Here is a 6,122-nt window from a genome sequence, read left to right as displayed (position 1 = left end):
AGAAAAGTCAGTATTCAGACTTGGGCTCTTAAAAAGCTATTACAACTCTTGGAAGAAAACATTTATTGGAAGAACTTTTATATATTTTCATGGTCTTTTGTACTAAAATCTGCTCACATCTTGTGCACTAGAGTGGGTGAGGGCATCATTCTAGACATACAGACAGACAGACGGTCATTGTCTCCAAGAGTTGGATCATATGATATTGTACTGTGAACAAGTCAAACACTGAGAAAAACAAAACCTAACTGAAAGATAAGTAGCCAGGGCCCAATGTCCACACACCCTTCAAAACATATGGTACCTAAATAATTATTGAATTGTATATTTTGTGAATAGAGTCATTTGTAATCTAAAAATAAAAAAAACATAATGTATCAAATATGCTAATTCTACTAGACTCATTCTGCATCCTAAGAGATGTTTATTGGGAGGAAAAAGATGTCCAAAGTTACGTTCTTGTATTTTTTCACAATAGTTTTTTGGTTTAGGTATTCTGCATATACACCAAGTGTACAAACATTAAAAAACCTTCCTAATATTGAGTTTCACCCCCCTCATTTGCCCTCAGAACAGCCTCAATCTGTCGGGCATGGACTCTACAAGGTGTCAAGCATTCCACATGGATGCTGGCCCATGTTGGCTCCAATACTTACCACAGTTGTGTCAAGTTGGCTGGATGTCCTTCGGGGTGTTGACCCTTCTTGATACACACGGGAAACTGTTGAGCGTGAAAAACCCATCAGCATGGAGTTCTTGACACTCAAACCGGTGCGCTTGGCACATACCACCATACACTGCTCAAAGGCACTTAAATGTTTTGTCTCGCCTATTCACCCTCTGAATGGCACATATAGACAACCTATGTCTCGAGACAATCGATTGTCTCAAGGCTTAAAAATCCTTCTTTATCCTGTCTCCTCCCCTTCATCTACACTGATTAAAATGGATTTAACAAGTGACATCAATAAGGGATCATATCTTTCACCTGGATTCACCTGGTCAGTCTGTCACAATGTTTTGTACACTCAGTGTATATTTGACCTTATGTATTTAATTACATTGAACTAGATAAAATATACATTTCTTTGTGAAGTTGTATGGATTTGTAAAAATAAACCATGTGTTTTTTGATTTAATGTTACAAAATTCGTTCCTACTCAATAAAAAGCCATATCTGTTAGCACGCTTTGGTCTCATTTCATATATAATATTTATCTATTTCGTTTTCTTAAAGTAAATAATATCATACGATTAGCCACCTGTAACAAAATATGAATCTGCTTTATACACAATATTTTCAGTGCCAATATCTAGTAATATTAACACACAGTTATTACATTGTCTTCTCTTTGTGGTGCTGGTTAAAAAACACTACTTCATCCTCAATTTTATAAAAGCCACATTTACAGGAGTATTTGTTTTATACATAACTACATAATAGAAATGACTGCATAGTAGAATCATGTTCAGTAGGCAAGAAACAGAAAATGCTTTGAAACGGTACAAATGAAATGAGTGTTCTTGTTGGACCTCTTCTGTTTCAAAGCGTTTTCTCCCGTTTTGTGCCCCGTCTATCTCCTAAGGCCTACTAGTGTTCCATACCAGGTAGAACACTGAATGTGCCCCAAATAGCATTCTTTTCCCTACATCGTGCACTACTTTGAGCAGAGCCCTATGTGTCCTGCTCAAAAGTAGTGCACTATATAGGGAATATAGTGACATTTGGGACATAATGGCACTAATTTGTTCTTAACTGACTTGCCTAGTTAAATAAAAGGTAAAATAAAAAAATAATCACTGTCGTGAGGTCACCGTGCAGTGTGTTGTTATTGATTGAGGGGTCTTCACTAGTTACAACAGCCACAAAGTCATAAACCACGCCCATTTCTACAATTAATCTATTTAAAATGGGATGTTTAACCTAACCTTAACTCGGGGTGGCAGGTAGCCATTGTCAGAGGCTGTAGACAGAAATGGACCAGCGATGGTAGGTGTAGTTCTGGTGGTAGGAGTAATAGAACTGCCAAAGGGGGAGGAGTTGCAGTCTACTACAGAGATAGCCTGCAAAGTAATGTCATACTTTCCAAGTCCATACCCAAACCGTTCGAACTACTAATTTTAAAAATTACTCTCTCCAGAAATAAGTCTCTCACTGTTGCCGCCTGCTACCGACCCCACTCAGCTCCCAGCTGTGCTCTGGACATCATTTGTGAATTGATCGCCCCCCATCTAGCTTCAGAGTTTGTTCTGTTAGGTGACCTAAACTGGGATATGCTTAACACCCCCCGGCAGTCCTACAATCTAAGCTAGATGCCCTCAATCTCACACAAATCATCAAGGAACCCACCAGGTACAACCCTTATTCTGTAAACAAGGGCACCCTCATAGACGTCATCCTGACCAACTGGCCCTCCAAATACACCTCCGCTGTCTTCAACCAGGATCTCAGCGATCACTGCCTCATTGCCTGTATCCGCTACGGATCCGCAGTCAAACGACCACCCCTCATCACTGTCAAACGCTCCCTAAAACACTTCTGTGAGCACGCCTTTCTAATGGACATGGCCCGGGTATCCTGGAAGGATATTGACCTCATCCCATCAGTTGAGGATGCCTGGTCATTCTTTAAATGTAACTTCCTCACCATTTTAGATAAGCATGCTCCGTTCAAAAAATGCAGAACTAAGAACAGATATAGCCCTTGGTTCACTCCAGACCTGACTGCCCTTGACCAGCACAAAAACATCCTGTGGCGGACTGCAATAGCATTGAATAGTCCCCGCGATATGCAACTGTTCAGGGAAGTCAGGAACCAATACACGCAGTCAGTCAGGAAAGCAAAGGCCAGCTTCTTCAGGCAGAAATTTGCATCCTGTAGCTCTAACTCCAAAAAGTTCTGGGACACTGTGAAGTCCATGGAGAACAAGAGCACCTCCTCCCAGCTGCCCACTGCACTGAGGCTAGGTAACACGGTCACCACCGATAAATCCATGATTATCGAAAACTTCAACAAGCATTTCTCAACGGCTGGCCATGCATTCCTCCTGGCTACTCCAACCTCGGCCAAACCAGTACTGTGCAGCCGTCTTCATCGACCTTGCCAAGGTTTTCGACTCTGTCAATCACCATATTCTTATCGGCAGACTCAGTAGCCTCGGTTTTTCTGATGACTGCCTTGCCTGGTTCACCAACTACTTTGCAGACAGAGTTCAGTGTGTCAAATCGGAGGGCATGCTGTCCGGTCCTCTGGCAGTCTCTATGGGGGTGCCACAGGGTTCAATTTTCGTGCCGACTCTTTTCTCTGTATATATCAATGATGTTGCTCTTGCTGCGGGCGATTCCCTGATCCACCTCTACGCAGACGACACCATTCTGTATACTTCCGGCCCGTCCTTGGACACTGTGCTATCTAACCTCCAAACGAGCTTCAATGCCATACAACACTCCTTCCGTGGCCTCCAACTGCTCTTAAACGCTAGTAAAACCAAATGCATGCTTTTCAACCGTTCGCTGCCTGCACCCGCACGCCCGACTAGCATCACCACCCTGGATGGTTCTGACCTAGAATATGTGGACATCTATAAGTACCTAGGTGTCTGGCTAGACTGTAAACTCTCATTCCAGACTCATATCAAACATCTCCAATCTAAAATCAAATCTAGAGTCGGCTTTCTATTCCGCAACAAAGCCTCCTTCACTCACGCCGCCAAACTTACCCTAGTAAAACTGACTATCCTACCGATCCTATACCACCCACCACTGCGACCTGTATGCTCTAGTCGGCTGGCCCTCGCTACATATTCATCGCCAGAACCACTGGCTCCAGGTCATCTACAAGTCCATGCTAGGTAAAGCTCTGCCTTATCTCAGTTCACTGGTCACGATGGCAACACCCACCCGTAGCACGCGCTCCAGCAGGTGTATCTTACTGATCATCCCTAAAGCCAACACCTCATTTGGCCGCATTTCGTTCCAGTTCTCTGCTGCCTGTGACATTGCAAAAATCGCTGAAGTTGGAGACTTTTATCTCCCTCACCAATTTCAAACATCTGCTATCTGAGCAGCTAACCGATCGCTGCAGCTGTACACAGTCTATCGGTAAATAGCCCACCCAATTTGACCTACCTCATCCCCATACTGTTTTTATTTATTTACTTTTCTGCTCTTTTGCACACCAATATCTCTACCTGTACATGACCATTTGATCATTTATCACTCCAGTGTTAATCTGCAACATTTTAATTATTCGCCTACCTCCTCATGCCTTTTGCACACAATGTATATAGACTCTCTTTTTTTCTACTCTTTTTTTTCTACTGTGTTATTGACTTGTTAATTGTTTACTCCATGTGTAACTCTGTGTTGTTGTCTGTGTCACACTGCTTTGCTTAATCTTGGCCAGGTCGCAGTTGCAAATGAGAACTTGTTCTCAACTAGCTTACCTGGTTAAATAAAGGTGAAATAAAAATAAAATAAAAAATAATAGTCCTGGTGGTAGGAATGGTTCTGATGGTAGGAGTAGTTCTGATGGTAGGAGTAGTTCTTGCGGTAGGAGTATTTCTGATGGTAGGAGTAGTTCTGATGGTAGGAATAGTGCTGATTGTAGGAGTAGTTCCGGTGGTAAGAGTAGTTCTGGTGGTAGGAGTAGTTAGTTCTGGTGAGTAGTTCTGGTGGTAGGCGTAGTTTAGGTGGTAGGAGTAGTTCCGGTGGTAGGAGTAGTTCTGGTGGTAGGAGTAGTTAGTTCTGGTGAGTAGTTCTGGTGGTAAGTGTAGTTTAGGTGGTAGGAGTAGTTCTGGTGAGTAGTTCTGATTGTAGGAGTAGTTCTGGTGGTAGGAGTAGTTCTGGTGGTAGGAGTAGTTAGTTCTGGTGAGTAGTTCTGGTGGTAGGCGAAGTTTAGGTGGTAGGAGTAGTTCTGGTGAGTAGTTCTGATTGTAGGAGTAGTTCTGGTGGTAGGAGTAGTTCTGATTGTAGGAGTAGTTCTGATTGTAGGAGTAGTTCTGGTTGTAGGAGTAGTTATGGTGGTAGGAGTAGTTCCGGTACGTCCACACCCCCAGGTGAGGAGGATGAATCTGTTGCGTAACGAAACAAAGTGTACGTTAAAACTAATGCTGCAAAACAGAGGATGAAAGCGCTGATTGCGTAACTTTTCATTTTCAGTCAACCCACAGCTTCCATTTACATGTTTTACACAGAGCTGGCCATTACCACTTGGCTGCTGCTGAAAAGCCCAGTTCCGACAAGTGCCTCGATCCTTTATTGCTGGTGTGGGAATGTAGTACCACTCAAAGGGGGTGCGACGGTTATTTCTGTCCCCTCAGTGCACTGTATGTAGGCGACACTAACCATAGAAAACCTTGTAGGAGGTGGATCACTTGTTCATTTCACTCCACACACTGTTCACAGCAGAATTTAAACATTTGTATCCAACTTGTTAAGTGGTGATGGAGTAATATTTGTTGGCTACATAGCCTGAGGAGGAATCTTTGTTTCTGGTATCCTGTGTTCCCAACTGGTGGGATGTAACCCACTGGTGGATCGCAGCCAATTCCTACTGAGTCGCAAGCGAAGGTTAGGCGGTATAGCTAGAAACATTGTTCTGTTTATCTTGAGGTTGGAATGAAAATTGTGCATCAGCTTCAGGTGATGAATCATGGCACAAAATAAGTTTAGGAACAACTGCAGCAGAAACCATATCCACAAAGAGAAGTATGTTCCCAAATAATGATTTATTAGAAGAAAAAAGGTTAATAGTATGCATGACTGACAACTACAGATAACTGTTGTTTACCAAATCAACATATTTTTTTCTACATTAGATTCATAGGAGGTTGGTGGCATCTTAATTGGGGAGGACAGGCTCGTGGTAATGGCTGGAGCGGAATAAGTGGAAAGGTATCAAATACATCACGTGGTTTCTATGTTCCGGACAGTATTACGAGCCGTTCAGCAGCCTCCTGTGATTAGATTCTAGTCTTCTCCCTTCTCTCTTCAGCTCTATAGCCTACTACACCACTATGAGTCCAACCACTGTAACAACAGACCCTCATGAGCACTGCTGCTGCTTTTGAGCCTCACATGTTCCAGAGAGGGGGGGGGGGATTTTCTGGGGGCACTGACAT

Source organism: Oncorhynchus mykiss, chromosome 6 (assembly GCF_013265735.2).
Source record: "Oncorhynchus mykiss isolate Arlee chromosome 6, USDA_OmykA_1.1, whole genome shotgun sequence".
NCBI lineage: Eukaryota > Metazoa > Chordata > Actinopteri > Salmoniformes > Salmonidae > Oncorhynchus > Oncorhynchus mykiss.
The sequence above is the reverse complement of the archived record's forward strand: the minus strand, read 5'-3'. Positions refer to the sequence as shown.